This window comes from Pinus tabuliformis, chromosome J (genome assembly GCF_031772625.1).
Source record: "Pinus tabuliformis cultivar Carrire ecotype Pingquan chromosome J, CPIR1, whole genome shotgun sequence".
Taxonomy (NCBI): Eukaryota; Viridiplantae; Streptophyta; class Pinopsida; order Pinales; family Pinaceae; genus Pinus; species Pinus tabuliformis.
Genome location: NC_142295.1, coordinates 619,490,222 through 619,512,749, shown reverse-complemented (window position 1 = coordinate 619,512,749; position 22,528 = coordinate 619,490,222). Strand labels below are relative to the sequence as shown.

Genomic DNA, 22,528 nt, shown 5'->3' with positions numbered 1-22,528 from the left:
AATGATGTAATAGGATAGGCAATCCATGAGAAGTTCTTGATGAACCACTTGTAGTAACCTTCTAGCCCCATGAATTATCTGACCTCATCCACATTCCTAGGAGCTTCCCATTCCATGATAGCTCTAATATTTTCCAGGTCCACTGTTATACTTTCCTTGAAAACAACATGTCCCAAGTAATGTACCTTTGTCTAAAAAAAACTACATTTACTAAGCTTGGCATACAACTAATGCTCTCTCAACAATTTTAAAACTACTGCCAGGTGTTCTGCATGCTCTTCCTCATTCCTAGAATATATCAATATATCATCAATGAATACTATCACAAACGTTTCCAATTAAGGATGAAACACATTATTCGTCAAGCACATGAAAGTAGCTGGAGCATTAGTCAAACTGAAAGGAACCACAACAAACTCATAATGCCCATACCTGGTCCAAAAACCAGTCTTGTAGATGTCCTCTTCTTTGATGCGTACCTGACGGTATCCTGATCTTAGATTAATCTTTGAGAACATTGCTGCTCTCTTCAACTGATCAAACAAGTCATTGGTTCTTGGTAATGGATAACTATTCTTGATTGTCACCTTGTTCAGGTGCTTGTAATCAATGCACAACCTGAGAGTATCATCCTTCTTCTTAACGAACAATACTAGTGCACCCCAAGGCGATACACTCGGTCTAATGTATCCCTTGTCAACTTTAATTCCACTAACTTTGGAGTGCTCATCTTGTAAGGTGCCTTTGATGATGGTGCTACTCCTGGTACCAACTCAATAGAAAAGCACACTTCCCTGTTGGGAGGAAACTATGAAATCTCTGCTGGAAATACATCCTAAAACTGGTGCAAGACAAGGTACCTCTTGAAGACGTTTTTCATCCTTAACATCCTTACCCTTGTCACTAGAAATATGAATTACAAACAATACACACCCATTCCTACAAATACACTTAGCTTGCATAGTTGTAACCATCCTCACTGATGTAGGCTTCTTCTTTCCCTTCAAGATTCTCTTTTTCCCATTATCATCCAGGCACTCAATAACCTTGTCATAACAATCTACTTTGGTCCTGCGGAGGTACAACCAATCCATACCCAAAATTATACTATATGATCCGAATGGAATCACATTTACATGTGTTGATGTAGGCATAACATTCAACTCAAATGCATAAGATCTTACCAAATGATGAAATCTCTTCTTAGAACCTGTAGCCAACTGCACCAACCAAGACTATGCATGGACTTCTTTTCTCAAACCAAACTTATCCACAAGGTTAGGATTAACATAGCTATAATTGGAGCCATGGTCAATCAAAATAGAAACAAATCGATCACATAGCTTACCTTCCATCTTAATAATGGATTCTTAGTGATCTACCTACTTGTTTTCCACCACTGCATAAATCTGAGGAATGTTATGGCCATCATCCCTAACTGTCTACGCCTCCTGAGCAATATATATCTAAGGCCTGCCACCCTGGTACAATGGGAAATCCTTCTTGCGGTTATCTTTGCCATAAATCCAACACTGCATCAGTCACCTACCATCATCTATATTCTGCTGCTCTCCAGGTTGAGGTCCATGTCCCTTCTCAAATGCATTATGCTTCTTATAAGGAGAAACATTTTCTTTCTCACCTACATCCTGAGGTATTTCTCGCTTCGGTCTCCACTTCACTTTAGATTTCTCATTCCCCTTCAAACCATGCTTAGGATTAGCTTTATGATTTGATTTTTCATAACAATGATTCAGTTTCCTGATGGATTCCTCGAGTGACCGAGGTTCATCAAACTCAATACAGTCTCTATATGTTGCTGACAACCCATTGATGAAACTTTGAACCTTTGCTTTCTCATCCTTGAGGTAAGGCACAGACCTCAATAGCTCCAGGAGCCTGCTAGTATACTCATCATTTGTCATAGAATACATCTGAAACTCATAAAACACCTTAGGTCTATCATCAAATATATTTCAGATAGGCACGTCTTCTTGAAGAGTCTCTCAAACTCATACCAAATCAACTCTTCTGCTCAAATGCCTCTAAGATTCTTTGCATATTACCACTAGATATATGCTTCCATTTTAAGATTGAAGGTATATATTTTGGATTTCATGTTCTCTAAATAGTTATGCAATCTGAATAATCTCTTCATCCAAAGCAACCATGCCTCTACATCTTTTGATTTCTTCATCTCTCCATCAAATGTAGGAGGCTTGAATTTCTTGAACTCCTATGGAAAGTACTCAATCCTCCTATAATGATGATGGTGGTGATGATGTCTCCTGGATGAGGAACTAGAATGAAAACCATACATACCAATCCTCATTTTAGGTGATCTACCACCTCTAACTGTGTCCCCTCTATCCAACATGTATCCTTACTGAGACCTACTACCATATGCCCCATTAGTCTTCTCTTCCCATTCTTGACTAATCTTGAGTTGTCCTTGTCTTTGCAACTCTAAAAAAATATGAAGGATCATTGCATTGACCTCTACCTACTTTTCTTGAGCCTTTGCAAGTATTTCCTGAGCCTCAACAAACCTATCATTGTCTGCCTTGCAATTTCTGATCTCTTCCCTCAAACTCCTAAATGTATTTGCTGTATCATGAGTGTTGGGCGATTTAGTTGTCTGCTAAATCCCTGTCATTTAATTTATCAATCTGGGGTATCACAAACTTAGAAGCAAACCAAAATATATGGTACCTTAGATGAAACAGGTGTAGGAAGTTTGTTTAGAATGGAAATGCATATTACAAATCTAAACTATCATATCTATTTTATGAAAGCATAAAAAATGTTTGATCAATGGAATTATTTTACTCTAGAAGATAGAGAAGAGTCTCTTGTTCAAGAGTCCTGATTGTCCTTCTACAATCTTCCTATAATAACATTACCAAACACCTACGAAAGCAAGAAAGAAAGCATATAAATGAAAGCAAGTAAATATTGTTTTCAGTTCAATTCTTAGCTCATGGAGAAGAGTCTCCTAACTTAGGAGGACTTGATTGCCCTTCTCACATAAAAAATATATACTGAAAGGGAATGAATATTCACATAAATGTAATCTAGGAAAGCATATGAGAAAGTAAATCTTATTTCAATTTAATCTAGCTCATGGAGAAGAGACTCCTAACTTAGGAGTTCCTGGTTGTCCTTCTCACATCAAAACTAGCTACTGAAAGGAGATCAACCTTCACACAACAAAACATGGCCATAACATGAATTCATACTAAAATTATCTACAAGTATTTACAACAAAGAAATAAGATGAACATCATAATTAAAATTAGTATATTCACAACATTACTTTACAACAAAGTGTACTTATCTCAGTATGGGGATCCTTCCATTCTTCAATGAGCACACATGAACAACTATCACACCTTAAGAATCAAACAACACTCATAACTCATTATTTTGGAGAAAATTATTTTATTCATGTTGAATGAACAATCATAAATTTGATGCTAATGAATAACTGATAAATGTTCTCTCTCCCTCCTCCTTTCCTTTGAAGGATGCTCCTCTTATTTATAGATGAATTAGGGATATCTACTCAATAAATGTAGATCCCTTAAATATCTACTAGACCCATACTTGTCTCAACTTATCCCTAAATACTAGATACAAATCCCATGACACATCAAAATCTCCATGATCTTTCTCCTTGGAATATGGTCCACCTCTTGAGTTGAAATTCGAATTTGATCTTGGGAGGCCACATAAGGGTGCCTTGGAAACTTCCAAATGATCTACACATGTCATCAAACTCAAGCCACTTTTAGGTATAAGCAAATACATGTTATTTCTCTAACTTTTAATCATAAATTCACTCTAAATACATGAAATTAATAACTTTGGAAAATGAAAATATAAACTCATATGGTAATGGAAATATAGGGTTATGTAATGATAATATGATGAAATGAGGTGACAAAATGAGGATAAAGGTGAAAATGGAGTGAAAATTGATGTTAATTTGGCGGCCCAACATACCCCCCAACTTAAGTTATTGCATGTCCTCATGCAATCTATTACATTGATCATGATTTGATCTTTTGAATTGTCTTGCTTTTACATGAACTTTGGCTGATATCGATTTTTTTAACTTCACATAATTTTCTTTTTGACAACTTTGTTCCTTTTTGCAAAGTCTTCTCTCTTAAAAACATTTGATTGCAACATATTATTTTGGTTGGTTCTTGTGTGACAACCAAAATTTGTTTAGTATTGGTTCTTGTGTAACAATACTTTCATTGTTTTTGTGTTGCATCAAAAGACTTTGAAAACATTTAATCAACCATTCTTTCTTTGATCATTGTTTGCAAAATATGTGACATTTGAATCATAATGCAATAGTAGTTGTTTGGAAAAAGTATGTTGGTTAGGATGGTATGTGTAGAAAGGACATATATGACATATGGAAGGTGATAATGGAGTATGGATGTGAATATGAACATGGTGAAACATTTTCCAAAAATTATAATTTTAGTATTAAAGGAATTGTATGATAAAAAGCTAGAAAAGAACATACCTTTACTTACCTGAGTGGACAAACTGTGTATATGTAGAAAAGTGTAGCTTCTGTTGTTGAATCATGGAATACAAGAATGTGATCTGTGTCTTGGTTGCATATATGATGGATGAAGTTGCGAATGTGGATCTTTTATTACTATTATTGAACCTGTTGAATCTTCTCTTGATTCATATAGTCTTCATCTCGTCCCATATCGTGGCACAATTCTTTCCATGTGAATGAATGTGTCGATGTCGAACATGGAAAGAAGTCATTGGATTACCGACCATTGATGAATGTCGTTAACCAATGTGAGGCAAACTCACCATTAATGTCAATGAGTGCCAAGGTACCCAAGTACATCTTGCGAAGTGCGAATGAATGAGCTGATGTCGAGCCACTTGCAAGATCCAAAAAACAAGGGACATTAATGTATTCCCATTGTTCGTTGGCGAGAAGACTTGTCATTAAGGCATGCAAGCCTCAAGGTACTAATAATGACTCTAGTCTTTATCCCAGATAAGGTGCTGAGGTCAATGGGTCAAGACTTGTTGAAAGGTGGGCCTTAAGGAATCCCACATCAGTGAACGCGAGTTCCTACAAATGATTGGTAGGAATATAGATACAAGATGTTATGGCCAAACAGTTTTTATGGCAAGGAAAGCAAGGCAATGTAGAGAGATGGATGGTTTATTCATGAGGCAAAAAGATGAACTGAAAGGTAGGCAAAAATGTATGCGACTCAGAAAAGTAGACATGTATGAAGTCATGATGGATAAGGCAATGAATCAATGGACTTTAACATGGATGATTGATGAGGCTTTGAAGGAGAAGTGTGGGTAACATATCATGACGCAAAAGATTTATGTGTAGCGACAAATGTCACGACATATGTAACTAACTCCTTCAAACTTTCAATAATGAATGTGATTTCTCGAGATCACATCTGCATGAACTTGGATCTTCGCGCGCCTGTAAAAGCTTAGTACAAATCCTGCATGAAAACCTTCAGAGCTCTTTGAAAGATATAAAATGCAAGAATGAGTATGAATGCTTAGCAACCAAAATAAAATGAAATGAGTTTTTTTACCTGTTGCCTTTGCGCGCTCATTCCCAACTCCAACAAGACAAGTTAGCATAAAATGTTTTCAGCTGTTATAAAATGTCCATTTGCAATTTTTTGAAAAAAAAAATGTTTTTTTTAATTTGTTTTTTTTTTAATGGTTTTGATATTTTTTTTAATTGCTTTGATTTTTTTATTTGTTTTTTTTTAATTGTTTTAATTTTTTTTTTTTTATTTCTAATTGTCTTGTTAAAATTAAAATTTGCTTTGGATTGTTATTAAAATAAAAAAATGTTTTGCATTGTTTTGATTTTTTTATTTTTTTTTTATTTTGAATTGTTTTAACATTTTATTTTTTTTGAAAAAACTTTAAAACTAATATTTGTTTTGTATGGTTATTAAAAAAAAACTAGAAATAAATAAAACATAAGTAAATCAAATCTAAAAAAAATGTTTTGCATTGTTTTGATTTTTTTTTACTTTTATTTTTTAATTGTTTTATAATTTTCATTATAGGAGTTCAAGGTAACCTTGATAGTGGAGTTAACATGTGCACTCAGCGGGTAAGATTTAAAGCCAGCCATAGTCAGATGGGACCTCCACTTACCAAAAAGCTCATGCCTCTCTACTCTTTCATCACCTTCACAGGCAATAACATTCACCATATCACATGCTAGGCAGTGCTGCTCCACGCTGACACGCTCTTTGCTATCCCTTGGCAGAGTTACATCCAAAGATTCAAACATAGCAGTGTAATAACTCAAAGTCTCCATGAACCTGGGAAAGAAAGGTGCAGTATTAGTGTTGGCTTCTTTCTCCACCAACGTTACCACATTTGGAGACAAGCTTTTGACCATTCTTAAAAGTTGATCTCGATGATTACTTGTATTCACACTCTCATCAGGCATATGATGGAGCTGCAAAGGAAAATTTACAACCAAAGCTTCCCCATGCATTGTATGACCACAACGCAGAACAATTATTGCCTTTAAAGAATCAAAAAGATACTCAAAACAAATTGGACAGTTGTGGCGCATTGAGTTCTCTACGCAAGGTTGGCCCTTCTACAAACTAACCGTATAGAAACAACCACATTTCTGGCAATGGAAAAAAATTATCCCGTCCTCCTACCCTGCATATGCCACAATCATCACAATGATATTGTTGCTTTGAGATATCATCATCAAAGAACTTGCACGTTGAATAGAAATAATCCCCCATTTTAACACCACAGTTTTCGCAAATTTGCTTGACATTTTTCTGTGTCACAGAGAGAACAAATAACCCATTCAACTTTGTATCTTGGGAGCTCATGGCGCAACAAGGGGTCCTTTAAATGGCTCATGGATTCATTGTGACATTGCTTACAAGCATAGATCTCATTGCAACAAGGGGCCCAAATCCGACATCGTCTCCTGTAATGGGCGCAACCATGTTCCATCTTTCCAGTGTTCAGGCGATCTAGTGGGTTTTACATAGCTTCAAAGACGACCCCGCCTTCCATGGTTGTCAGAGGAGAGGTGTTTGAGTTTGAGAAATGCAGAAGAGGAGAGGAGGAGGAACAATGTTGTCGATACCTCCTTCCCCTTCTATTCTTCCGGGTTTACTCTTCACGACTCCTTGTGCTTCCAATGTATAGGTCCGAGCTGGAGATCGTGGAGTCCCACGGTGATCAGTACAAGTTAAATAAAAAATTCTTTGGTAGCCCTTGACGTATCCAACGAATTCTTCATCAGCCTTAAAGCCTGGGATATGGGGATACAGGAAATCGCGTGAAATCGGCAGGAGATCACAGGAAATCGAGAGGCCGACTTTACATGAATTTTGAGGATTTTTCTCTGATTAAGTTTAGTGGATGCGTAAAAATTGTGGGCAGTTAAAACAGCCATAAAAGAATGTGAAATAGCCATATCACTTCACCTACATCGCCGAATGTTCAATGAATTCTGGAGCTGAAGATTTCTCATGCCAGAGAAATCGAAATTCTGGATCAGAATAAGCCGCAAAAAAATGATAGATGGTGGATGACGATATTTCTGCTGGATTTTCGCCTCATTCCCGAGATTTTCTCTGTGATTGAGCCCATGATTTCCCCAAAAGAGTGGATCTTCCCAACTTCACTAGCGCATTTTTTATTTTAATTCAAATTGTCCCCCTCGACCGCTTGGTTGAATAGCACAGAGATTTTTCTTGTTTTGCAGGTTTAAAGAGGTGGAACGAGAACATAAATCTAATTGCAACTCGTAATGCAAATTTCTCCAGGGCGAATAACTTCGGGCCTTTGGTTTTTTCAATGTCGTATGGGATTTTGTATGTTTGTTTTTATGCATGGGCTTTTTAATATATGATTCGACCTCTTTATTGTTTTATTCATTGTTTGTATGAATAAAGAAATTAAAAAGAAATTAATTTTATTTTTAATGATTTTTTTTTAATTTTTATGTTATTTTAAAAATCTTTAAAAACAAATTGAATTTCATTCCTAAATTTCTTTTTAATTTTTTTTTATATATTGCTTTAAAATTGAAATCTTTTTAAAAAGAATTTAAATTTTATTCTAACCCTAAAACAACCTAGGATATTTTATTGATTTAGGATAATCTTTTAGCAAATGGAGACAAGCATATTGCAATCCTAAAAACATTTATAAACATTCTACTTTTTGATCCTTGAGATCGTGTGAAAACGCAGGAGGAGAGCATACTTATTCGAAACATAAAATATGATCCTACCTACTCTATGCTAATTGAAGATTACAAACTATTAAGTGTAATTAAATTTCCAGTGTAACCATTCACGCAATAGTAGTAACAATATATTCATTTTCAATTTCCCAATTTTAAATTGAAAATATACAAGGATGATCGAATCTAGTTTTTGTGAGTATGATCTAATGAAATAAAAACAAAATCGATCTAACCTCGTACTTGTTTGAAACCATCGAAACCACTTGTCAATAAGGCTTTCATAGGCGTGATTTCCACTCTGATTCAGATCATGCTGCAACTTCTCTTCGTCCTCCTCAATTTCCTGTTCAAATAATTGTTCATCGTCAGATATACAAGATTCTTCAAATGTTAATTCATTTTTTTCTTCTAGAGGAGTAGTTAAGCTTTTGGCGGCTGTCAAGATCTCTTCTTCGCAAGAAGAGGAGATCCTAACACTTGCTAGGATCTGAGCGAGTTGTTCCAAACTTATACTCATTGTTTTTTTTTTTTTTTTTTTTTAGTGAATGGGAGTTTCTTTATTTGTGTTCTATTTCTATGTTTTCTATATGAGAATAAACTTAAATGAAAATTCCTAAATGCAATTAACCCTAAATGATCCTAAATAAAGATTCTTCCTAAACAATCTTCTTAACTAGCTTACATCTAAGTTTGCTTCCCCGGCAACGGCGCCAAAATGTTGGGTGATTTAGTTGTCTGCTAAATCCTTGTCATTTAATTTATCAATCCGGGGTATCGTAAACTTAGAAGCAAACCAAAATATATGGGACCTTAGATGAAACAGGTGTAGGAAGTTTGTTTAGAATGGAAATGCATATTACAAATCTAAACTATCATATCTATTTTATGAAAGCATAAAAAATGTTTGATCAATGGAATTATTTTACTTTAGAAGATAGAGAAGAGTCTCTTGTTCAAGAGTCCTGATTGTCCTTCTACAATCTTCCTATAATAACATTACCAAACACCTACAAAAGCAAGAAAGAAAGCATATATACGAAAGCAAGTAAATATTGTTTTCAGTTCAATTCTTAGCTCATGGAGAAGAGTCTCCTAACTTAGGAGGACTCGATTGCCCTTCTCACATAAAAACTATATACTGAAAGGGAATCAATATTCACATAAATGTAATCTAGGAAAGCATATGAGAAAGTAAATCTTATTTCAATTTAATCTAGCTCATGGAGAAGAGACTCCTAACTTAGGAGTTCCTGGTTGTCCTTCTCACATCAAAACTAGCTACTGAAAGGAGATCAACCTTCACACAACAAAACATGGCCATAACATGAATTCATACTGAAATTATCTACAAGTATTTACAACAAAGAAATAAGATGAACATCATAATTAAAATTAGTATATTCACAACATTACTTTACAACAAAGTGTACTTATCTCAGTATGGGGATCCTTCCATTCTTCAATGAGCATACATGAACAACTATCACACCTTAAGAATCAAACAACACTCATAACTCATGATTTGGAGAAAATGATATTATTCATGTTGAATGAACAATCATAAATTTGATGCTAATGAATAACTGATAAATGTTCTCTCTCCCTCCTCCTTTCCTTTGAAGGATGCTCCTCTTATTTATACATGAATTAGGAATATCTACTCAATAAATGTAGATCCCTTAAATATCTACTAGACCCATACTTGTCTCAACTTATCCCTAAGTACTAGATACAAATCCCATGACACATCAAAATCTCCATGATCTTTCTCCTTGGAATATGGTCCACCTCTTGAGTTGAAATTCGAATTTGATCTTGGGAGGCCACATAAGGGTGCCTTGGAAACTTCCAAATGATCTACACATGTCATCAAACTCAAGCCACTTTTAGGTATAAGCAAATACATGTTATTTCTCTAACTTTTAATCATAAATTCACTCTAAATACATGAAATTAATAACTTTGGAAAATGAAAATATAAACTCATATGGTAATGGAAATATAGGGTTATGTAATGATAATATGATGAAATGAGGTGACAAAATGAGGATAAAGTTGAAAGTGGAGTGAAAATTGATGTTAATTTGGCGGCCCAACAATGAGAATACTCATCTCCTTGCTGCTCAACCGATCTGTAGTCCACCATTTTTCTCGTCATCTCTAGTCCACTCATCTCCTTGCTGCTCAACCGATCTGTAGTCCACCATTTTTCTCGTCATCTCTAATCCTCTTCTTCCTGCAAACAGGCCATGTTAGATAAACAAAATAGACACCATAATCAAAGTCATACCTCAATGACGTTCAGAGGAGGTTGTCTCATCTGCAAAATCAGTCCAAATTAGCATGATACATGTATATAAATAATCATATCAATATATCAAAATCATGCATGAAAAAAATAGTTGCATACAATAACCTCATGCATTATAAGAAAAACCATGACCAAGCATGCATAACAACATACATCTATACCACTTGGTCTAAGTGTTTGAACCATGCTCTGATACCAATCTGTAACCACCCCTCCCACATTTACCCACATTAACTGGCCTGCCAGAGTAAACATGAGTTTAGGGCTACTATGACATGACTCAACCTCCTAGATTCATTAAAGAAGTGGAGTTGAGAAACTAAAACTTTGTTGACCTCCCTCAGGAGCCACATGACCCCCAGGAGCTAAACAACTACTCTAGGTGCCAAAACCCTGAGCTAACTTTCCTTTTTAGTGATTTGGGCCCCCAGTTGCATGCATGAAAATGCCTCCATGCAACTATAGGCCTCCAGTCGCATGCATTATCCTAGAAGGTAGCGACTGCAAACCAAAATTTCTAGTTTTGAGCATGCGACCTCAGAATCAGTGCCACCTTTTCAAGGCCTAACTCCAAACCATTTCCCAAAACTTAATGAGACATTATATAATGATATCTAACATCAAGACAAATCCATTCATATAAAACTTAGTAAATAACTTGACCTAACCAAGCTTAAACATGGCAATCATTTCGTCAAACATATAATGAACATGAAATCTACAGGTCATGAATGCATAGATTAACATAAGGGCCTAAAACTTATCTAAGATTCACCAAGAATGTCTAATTCCCTCTCTAAATAGTTTCAATAACATTTGTTAGCTCATGTATTCATCAACCAACCAAATACATATCAATTCATGAACAATCCATTACAAGAGTATATAACATATCCATACTTATAACCAACAAATAATCATAATAGTAACCATGAAATAACAACCATCAAATCATAGATTTCCATAGAGAAATAACTCTCATTTAATGATGCAAAATCCCACCAATTTAGGGACTTCCACGTACCACCCGACCATAGATTGGGCTGAACCAAATATTTCTTTCAGCCAATCACCCCTGTACCATATTCCAATCATGAATGTGGGATCTCATGGGATTTACCAAGACATAAATAACCAAAGGAATCCATAGGTTAAACCACCTCCACGCTCATGCTATGGTGATCTCACCTAAACCAATCCTAAGATCAGAAAACCAAACCAAGCTTGGATGCCTTAGAATTCCTTCACCATACCTTGAGTAATTTTCCTGTCTCCACGCACTTGTTGAGGGCTTCCTAGAGAAAACCATCTCCACCCCCAACCCTTGGTATTTTTTTGAGACCACTTCACCTAGATCCAAAACCTTTCAGCAATCCAAAGCTCAACCAAGAATGAATCCCATCACACAATGTATATATAGGAATTGGAAAGGTAAGGATGAAACCACTGTCAACCAGGAAAAACCCATGCCAATGACATCAAACGAACCAAATACACAAGTGCATGCACCGTGCATTCACACTTCAATTAGGAAATCACACATGCAACCTGTTACATGCAAGTATTCATGTTAAAGCTACTTGATCCAACTATTCCCTACTTGTCCCTTGCTTTCCTTGTCCTTCCTTTGCTTGTCCTTGATTTCCTTTGCCTTCCTTTGTTTTCTTTCTTTCTTTCTCCTCTTGGTGCTCTTCTCCTCTCTCCAACTAACTCCAAATCCAAATTGACAAAAGGCCCCAAACTGATGCTTTGATGCCTTTTTATTATTGATGCCTCTAATTTCTTCATTTTCCCTCTATTTTCCTTCAATTTCCTCCTCATGCAAACCTGTGACCTTTCATCTCCATTTTCTCCTATTTTCCTTTATTTTCATAAATAAATGCCAATAATTGCCACTTTTCCTTTCCAAAGCCTTTGCCAATGCCTTTGCCAATTTCCTTAGCCATAATAAACAACAAGTGATGCCCACTAGGATTTTTTTCCCAACATTCAGATTGGAATAAGTGTCCCATTACCTTGGTTTTATTTTCCCTTTGTTAACTTTATTACATTAAATTTTAACCCATGTTTGTTACATCTATGCCACTTTTTCAAGATAGCCTCCAAAACACTGCCCATAACTACTTGTAACTTTCCAGAATCATGACAATGCTAAAAAATCAAAAACTTGAGCAAGATATTTACCAATACATGCTAATGCAATATATACATTTCATTAAATAGATATTAAACATATAAGATATAGGTCATTAATGCATATCTGATCATAAACTTCTGAACTTCATCTCAGAATCACCCGGAAGGCTCTATGCCCTCTCTAGCTAGCCACAATAACACTAGTTAGCCCATGCATTCATCAACCATCAAGTAACTTATGAAATCATGAATAAGAGCCATAAATAGAGCACATAATAGAACCATGCATATAACCAACATATAACCAAAATAGAAACCATGACAAATCAACCATAATAACCAATCCATGTGCTAGATCAAAATAGGAAAATAAATCGTATTAACATATGAAAATTCCAGCCAAGTCAGGGACTTCCACGTGTTAGAGCCTAGATTTACCTCAGGCTGAAAAGGTAGGATCCAGGGCCAACATCAAACCAGGCTCAGGGAGAGGGCTCTCTCCGGGTCAATCTCAGCAAAAGATAATCGATGGGGCTTGAGATGACTGAAATACCTTCTGATTTTAGGCTAGGTATGCAGTGCAAGGATTTGATTTGATTTTTTTGGGGGTTTTGTTGGAATCAAGGGAAAGGAAAATTTGGGTTCGAGGATGAAGGCCAATTTCGCAGAGTTCTGATTGGGGCAAGAAAGGCAACTGTTTTGATGCTTTGATTTGTAAAGATGGAGGGCTCAGGCTGGTGAGAAGCTGAAAAGGGCAAGAGGGTATCAAGAATCCTCTTCAAACTGAAGAAAACATTGAAAATTAAACAAAACTAACAGGTAGAGCACAACAAGCTAATGAATTCTACCTTTATCACTCATTTGTTTAATTTCAGAAGCAAAGAGAAGGGAAATGTCATACATAAAACATCAATGAACTTACAATTACATGAAGAAAAACACCATCAAAACACAAAGCCACAAGGATACCAACAAATGCTGCAAAACCCTGGTCTTTCCTTTGCCAAAAATGTTGAATGAATGTACAATGAAGTGCCAAGCAATCCCAAGTGTCCAACCCTGAGAATGACTGAGAAATTACATGATATAGGCAAGCTTAACTCATACCCATGCCTCTAGGGGTCAAGCTCATAATTCTAGGAGTTGTTTCAACCATATCTAAACAAGGAACTAAAAAATAGGCAATGAAACAACTTGCCTCTAAATGTTAGGAAGCTGATTCATTCAATTGTTTTTCACTTTTTAGTGAATGAATCTACTAAAACAAGTAAACATGTGCCAAAATTATATCATGATCATGAAATTACATCAAGTTAAATCAAGAGTAACATCAAAAAGTAAAACTAGTCAATACTGGCCGAAATTTTGAGGTACTGAGTGAAAAGTGGGCCAAAATTCTCTATGTGCCGCGCCCGAAACCTGTATGCGCAGCACAACTTTGGAGCTGATTTTGAGGCACTTCCCGAAGTCCAAATTGAGCTCAAGATAGCTCGTTGGAAAGCCCTACCTGTCTACTTTGCAACGCATATAACTATAAATCACTTCATATATAATGGTATCTTCTTAATGTCCATAGTCAGGATTTCATTACCATTCTCCCTTCTCCAAGAGACTATATCCTTAGAGAAAAGTCAACTAATAAACTATCAACATTCACCATGAACCCAAAATTTCAATCACTTCATCTTCCTTAACCAACTCATCCACATCATTATTACTAGGTTTCTTTTTATTCAATTTTCAATCATTTTTTTTACAGTATTCAAATAAATTCTTTATCAATAACTAATTTACACTCAAATTTTTTATTAACTCAAAATACCACACTCCAAAAAATATTATACGTAAAAATAATATAAATCTTCATACTTCCAATAAATAATAACTTATCAATCCCAACATAATATCTTAATATTAATTAAAAGAATTCAAGTTTTATTACCTATTTCAACATAATATTTTAATAATAATTAAATAAATTCAAACTCCATTATCTAATTTATTAAATAAATAAAACCAAGTCATATAAATTTATTCTCATTCCTTTAAAACTCAACCATTCATTTTTATATTATACTTTATATTAATACATATTTTGAATAATATAAAAGAACACTCAATATTATTATTAATATGTGATATTATTCTCATCTATTTATTATAGAAATAAAATAATTTTACCTTCCATTTCTAAATAATAAACTCTTTACTTTAGAAAATTTCTTAATTTTAGGCACGTAAGAGTTTGAGTTTAGGGTTGTATATTATCTCCTCTTATTAAACTATAAACTATGTATCATATCTAAAAGTATAATGTTATTATATAAATAATATCATATATTACATTTTAAATATTATGAAAATAGCTTTTACCTTTAAAAAATATGATTAAGGAGATTATAAATTTAGAATATTTTAAACTTAATAAAAATATAAAAATATTTTAAACTTAATAAAAATATAATATATTATACTTTTATTAAATAACTGAAAGTAAATAAAAATAAGTAAATTATGTCAAAACAAATCTTGAAGTCCGTACAGAGATTCGAAATCTTCCGGGCATACTCATTTAATCCAAATAACAAAATATTTATTATATGTTATTTATGTCGTTATAATGTTATGCTATGAAAATTTACTTTTACCTAGATCAACTGTAAGGTCCGAGAATGAAGATAGGCCTAAATCAACAACAGTAGTTGCAGCTTTAGCACTAGAAATATTTGTATTATTTATTGCTTTATTGAAAACAACTCTCTTGATGCGTTTGATATCAATCACTAAAAACTATAAAATTATTTGTAAGCATGTCTTATTCGAAACTAAAGTTATGAGTTAAAACTAGCAATTGTCCCAAAAGGTACAAAGAGAGGCCGATAGGATTAGTAAAAGGAAGAAACCTCTACAGATAGTCAAGCATATACAAAGTTTGCTAGTGACCAAGGCAATAACCACCATGACCATCCCGTACCAGCAAATTTCATACTAAAACAACAAAACCAAAACCAAACCATTCATATCAATATATTAAGTTTAAAAGGCGTTCATACTAAAAACTCAATAGATTATTGGCAACACACTTTATTTTTTTAAATAAAAAATAAATTACACTGTTTTACATGATAAATGAAAAGCGGAGAAATTTGTGAGTTGCAAATATTAAAACAAACCACTTACATTGCTGGTTGACATTACGACTAAAACATTAAGTAATTGTAATATGCTTTTCCACATTGTAATTTAATATTTTAAAATAACCTCGCGTTATCTAATCTATTTCTATCTTCGACTTGTAAACTCAATAATTATTTCTAAAATTGTTGTCCGCTTATACCATATATAAAACCACCTTAATTAATAATGATAACCCCTTGAGTGAAGGTCAGATCAACAATGGTTAATTTCAAATAAGAAAAAACATTATTTACTTAAACCATGAGTGTTGAAAAAGCATTCTTTAAATAGATTATATAAACACTAACCATTACGCAATATCAACATTATTTACTTGGATTATGTCAACATTTACCATTGCGTGTATTTCGAATTAAGAGACATTTTTATTTATTTATTTTATAGGTAAACATAGAATGCTTTAAGTTTAAAAATGCATAATCCCTTCAATGACCAATTGGAAGGTATCATAATACACACAAGGACAAAGGAATCCAAAATCCATTCAATGACCACTTGGCTGGTATCATAATATACACAAAAACTAGGAATCACAAATTCCCAGATTTATTTAGCCCAACTGGGAAAACCATATAACGCAACCCACTTGGATCACTGCTGTGAACCAAAACAAAATCAGCATCAAATACTACAAAATAATTTACCGCTAAAAATTCTTGGGGATGATGAAGCAGCCAGTGATGACATGGGAAGGCAACATAAAACTGGATCATCCTTTGTGATTTCAAAATGGAATTATTTATTTGCTCTTAAGAAGGTGGAAACTGCAGTGCATAAGATACTTTTGTTTGGAAATGGAACTTTGCAATCCCTGCACATCATACCCAGCTACTTCATGTCTTAAAATGCGGGGAAAGAGAGGATTTTGGCCTTGCAACCAAAGCAGTATCAGTATCAGTCATTCCATTTCACTGCTAACAGCAATATTTTATGTGTTATACAGTACAGTGCAATTGGAGATGTGTAATTAATATCCTTCCTTCAAATTTTCTTGATGTTTAATGATAATTATTCATAGCATACGTTTGCTTCCCAGAAACTTGATGTTTAATGGTAATTATTCATAACATACCTTTGCTTCCCAGAAATAAAGGCCTGTATGACACAAGGCAGTATAATGCACTTTGATTCTCACTTCCATTGCCTGTGGAGGAGCCACTTCCACTTCTTCAATCTTCAGAGGCTCCCCTGCACCCCATGCAACAGCAGCTATAACAAAAGTACAAATCAAAATATATCAGATTTCAAGAAGCATAAATTGCACACATACAGTTTGCATAAATGCAGCTTAACCCTGAAAATCAATTTTGCCATGAAATGATATACATGAAATAAAAAGGATGTGGACATGACTCCTTGCACTGAACTGAACTGAACTGAAGTAGTTACCTTTGCATTTGATAACCTGTCCTGCAGTACAGCTCGCCATTAAAATATTTAAGCTTTTCAATCCACTTTACAATTGATACCAGCATTGAGTTGAAAGCAAAGCAGGACACCAGTTTATTTAAGGTGGATCCTTTAAGTAAAAAAATGCATAATCCCTTTAATGACCAATTGGAAGGTATCATAATACACACAAGAACAAAGGAATCTGAAATCCATTTAATGACCACTTGGCTGGAACGTGGTCTCTTTCCATAAGCTAGTTTTTCGTGAGGGCGAAATATTGGGATCCTTGGATGAGACTAACATGATTGCGAGTGGCGGGGCTGGACAAGTATACAGGATAGAAATGACCAATGGTGAGACAGTGGCTGTGAAGAGGCTTCCTGGTAGGGCAAAGATTGAGGCCTTTGAATATGACAATGGGTTCCAAGCAGAAACTGAGACTTTAGGGAGGATTTGGCACAAGAACATTGTTAAGCTCTGGTGCTGCATCTCTGGAGAGGATTGCAACCTGCTAGTGTATGAATACATGTGCAATGGAAGCTTGGGAGATATCCTTCATGGACCTAAAGCTAGCAGACTCAACTGGCCTACAAGGCACATAATTTCTTTAGATTCAGCTCAAGGCCTTTCTTATCTTCACCATGACTGCCTTCCACCAATTGTTCATCGTGATAAGTGTCAATATTTCATCAGAAATTCAAAATTGGATTCAATTGTGATTTAAATCATTCAAAATTGGATTAAATTTTGATTTAAATCTGTGATACCTTTTCTGAATCTGAAATTGAACGCAGGGCCTCCAAAAGGGGTTCTGCGTATTGCTGTAATGAGGATATGTGATCGGGGCGCGTGGGATGGAGACCCGAGGCTGCGAGATCGAATACAATGGCGGTGTGGCCTGATTTTTGCAGGAGATCGGCGAGCTTATACCAACACCAGGATCCCGAGTTCCATGAACTATAATTCCTTTGGTATGCGTATTGATAAAATGTGAATTGCCATTAATATCGTGGAGACTGGGAGCATCACCATGCCAATCTTGTAACTGTTTTTGGTGAGCAACAAACCAGACATGGTAATCATGGTATTAGGCAAGGCACCTCACCTTTGTAAGCATCAGAGCAACAAACCAGACATGGTAAGCATGGTATTAGGCAAGGCACCTCACCTTTGTAAGCATCTCTCTGACATGATTAATTTACATTTGTTTAGAAGGATGTTGGTGATCTAACTCATTGTATGGATCATTCACTAGGCCATGTACTCCATGCCTAAAAATTGCTTCCTTTGCATGTTCCAGGTCCTACTTAATTGAAGGAATTTTTCATTTCAAACTTTATCAGATAAGGATTGTCATTTAACCATTACTTCCCCTGCTCTGGTTCTTTGGCACTGATCCATTGTGTGGAGTAGCATGGAAGGAAAGCTTCTTTTATATGATGTTCTAACAGTCCTCTCACATGCTCCTAAACCTTGTTTTCCATGGAACAAAGAGCAATTGGCTAGTCTCTAGCATGGTTCACGGGAGCATCAATCCACTCACTTTTCCTTCCTGACATCTTCCCCGAGATTCCTGAACTGAATCGAGAAATGTATATCTCATGTGCAACATAATACGATGCATTGGGGGACTAAATTCCAGCTGCAGATGATATTTGATAATATTCTTTATTACCTTTTTTCTAAAGGGAATTTTTCGTCTGCAATCCTTCTTGATGTACTACTGTTACATTTTTATTTAGTTGAATCTCCACATTACCACACATTGCAAGAACCATAGTAAATTCATTAAATGGTTGAGACAAGATACAAATAACAGAATTACCTCTCCTCCTTTTAGCAACAATCCCAGGTGTAAGGATAGCAATGTCCTCAGCAAACATGGTATTGGAGTTTGGAGTGTGGAAGCTTAGTTTCATTAGAGAATGTCCCTTGTTGTCTTCAGTTTTACCATCCACTAGGAATTCAATTTCTTCTTGGAGCATGTTCCTTGTAACATCATTGCAAACTTCCAGTGGCCTTACAAAGACTCCAGTAAACTGATCCATATTTTGATGTCGAAATTTACTTATATTGGATACATCTTGAGTGGGATCTTATCCCCTGCAAATGAGAATGATGCCATCGAGATGCTTCGGATGGTCTTCACAAGATTTGTGTCCATATTTTGCTGAGCCTTTGACATGAACAATACCTTCAATCATGACACTGCCAGACTTAGTGGGTAACTGAACCTTTTCATGGGACAAACTTTTCAGGGTCCTTCCAACTAAGAATTCAAATGAAAATGGTCCATATATTTCTTCTAAGCCTGGTTTGGAAACCTTTTTATTTGCAACATGAATTAATACCTTTTTCCTACCACCATTTGGATTAACACTTACCCTTTGGCTCGCTTCAGATGCATTTCACAAGGCTTCAACTGTATCTTCAACTAAATGTACTGAATCTTCATTTATGCTTATATCTTCGTCTTCAGATTTGTAATTGCTTTCCCCTTTCTTTGCCATCTTTAATGACAACCATGTTTCCAATTGTTCTAACATGTTTGTGAAATCTTGGTTGTAATCTTCAAATTTCTGACTTGGAAGCTTTTTATCTTTAAACTTCCATTATGACCCTCAGATTCTTCTCCTTGATATCACCCACAGCTGGCCAGAGTTATGCTCTAATACCACTATAATATACCCAACAAAAGTTACATACAAACTTTTCCAAAAAATTTAAAATTTCTCTTTGGCACCTTTCTACAAATAGTTTGAATGCAAAATCTGGAAACACCTTCAACAAACAACTCAGAAATTTCGTCAAACACTTCAAGGAAAATTTCAGATAAATAACTTCAGTTAAAGAACTAAGGCAAAAATCTGATTTTTATTGAGGAGATTTTTCAATGATTACAAGTAGACTCTAATGCAAATCCCGATCCTTACTTCAGCTGATAGGAAGTATATAATTTCTTGATAGGCTTGTCAATACAATGCTTGGAGAATTTACCTCTACATTACTGTAGTAGCTTAAACTCCTAGATGATATACAAGTCTACTCCAACACTCCAACACACTCCAGGAAATAGAAAAGAAACCCAAAAACTAACCAAATCAATGCAAAGGAATCCAATCAAAGTCTGCTTCAGTATATAGAACGCAGACGAGGATTTTCCAGATGTTTGTTTTGTGGAGATGTCACAGGACCCACAACAATGATCAACATGCAGCAAGCTAGATATGACTGGAGATAGAAGCGTTAATATCTCTGTTGGCTAAATCCAGTGTTATATTCAAATGCACTACTCCAAATTCTTGAATTCTTACAAAATTTACAGGTTTGACACAAAAATACTCCTCCGAAAGAAAAGGCCCCTGAAAAGAGCTATACAAACCCTGATGCAAAGAAAATAATTTGACAGGCAGGCCCTAACACAGAAAAGGTCATCCGGAAAGAAAAAAGAAAAAAACACTAAAAACAACTATATGCCTATAAGGCATGATGCAAGGAAAATAATTTGACAGGTAGGTCTTAACTTCAAGGCTAAATATTTTCTTTGACAGTAATTTCTCATTTGCAAAATCTAGCATTTAGTTAACCTTCAAATGCGAGGAATCAACAGAGCTCCTAATTCAAGTTACGGGCTAACTAACACTTGACATGGCATTGAATTTAAAAAGAATTTTTTTTGACAGGTAGGCCCTAACACAAAAAAAGTCCTCCGAAAACAACAGCCTCTGGAAATAGTTATATAAGGCCTGTAAAGAAAATAATTTGACAGGTAAGCCCTCACTTCAAGCCTAAATATTTTCTTTAGCAGCAATTTCTCATTTGCAAAATCTAACATTTAGTTAACCTTCAAATGTGAGGAATCACAGAGTGCCTAACTGAAATTACAGGCTAATTAGCACTTAACCTGGCATTGAATTTAAAAATCAACTTTCAATAACCCTGGACATCCATCTGCAGGGCACTGAAATCTTGAATCCGGACATAAAATTTGTCTTATTTTTAAAAACTGGGAATTTATTCAAAAATTGAGAATCTATGAAATGGCTTTCACAAAGAACTATTGAATCCCCCAATAATAACGGCTTTCAGAAAGAAGTCAAGGGTTCAAAACTCACGAGCGACGCCGAAAATTGAGAATGCCATGGTTTAGCTGGAATTCAACAGAAAATAACCATTGCTAATGTTTGAAGAAAAACGGTAAAATGTGAGATGCAGCGACTTACAAGGTATAAGTAATCGTCTGATAAAATTTGGCAGTTTGAAGAAATAAAATCACAATAAAACAGAAGCCCAGATTGTGCAAACAGTCTTGATTGCGATCCTCTGAGAGTTAAATTCAGAAGATTATGTTCGATACTGAGGAGATAGTCGTGTTGTACACCTGCTACTGGACGAAGGCAGTATAAATAAATATATCATTAAAAGCCCCACTTCTTCTGCACCTCTTAAGGCTTTGGTTTGTTTCCATGGCCAGCAAAATCACAACGAAATTGAAGTTATTCTAAAACCAGAATGTCGTTAAATAATGTCTAGAGTTTCCATTTCCTTCTTTCGTAACGAAGCACCGCAAGTGTTGGAAATGTCCAGCAATACCGAGTGTAACAGCGCACAATGCAGACGAGCATTCTCTAGCGTTCCGCCCATAACAGAAATACCCCGTAAATGAAGACCATGATGCCCGTAACTGAAGGATGAAGACCATGACGAATATCTGGAAAATGCGTACAGGAAGAGCTATGCCCGCTGAACGCCGGCGTCCTGCCCTCAAACCCCAGTATCCATGAATACCTCCGCGCCTGAATACCTCCGCCCCTCCTTGCAGCGAGGCCGATACGCAGGGGCTGACGTGTTGCCTGAACAAATATGAAAACGAATTGCCCACAAATTGCTCGCTTTGCTCGCTTTATGCCCGACGCCAGGTGTCAGCCTGAGAAACAAAAGGACGACGAAAGTCCCTTTCAAAGGAAGGCCTATCGACCTAAATATTGAAATAATTTGTAACCACGCCTTGTTCGAAACTTAAGTTATTTTTAATATGTGTAATTTCTCTCTTATTTCAAAATTTATATTCCATAGTAAGCTTTCTCTTTATTTTGCATAGTGACGGTTAATCCTTGTTAGAGAAATCGGTGCGCAGCAAACTAAAAGACAACAACAACAAATAAACCATACACAGAAGACACAGAGTTTAACGTGGTTCACCCAACCATTCTGGG

General features: G+C 35.4%; 1 long non-coding RNA gene and 1 pseudogene across 1 annotated transcript; both read right to left on the bottom strand.

Annotated features, from left to right (window-relative positions):
- Positions 1 to 6,070: 6,070 nt before the first annotated feature.
- Positions 6,071 to 7,092, bottom strand: LOC149228473 (E3 ubiquitin-protein ligase MIEL1 pseudogene; annotated as a pseudogene).
- Positions 7,093 to 16,479: 9,387 nt separating this feature from the next.
- On the bottom strand, positions 16,480 to 22,152 carry LOC149228472 (uncharacterized). Its single transcript, XR_016247207.1, has 3 exons — positions 21,536 to 22,152; positions 16,993 to 17,129; positions 16,480 to 16,790 (listed from the first exon to the last, which is right to left on the bottom strand). It is a non-coding gene; the product is annotated as an uncharacterized LOC149228472 (long non-coding RNA).
- Between the last annotated feature and the right edge of the window lie 376 nt (positions 22,153 to 22,528).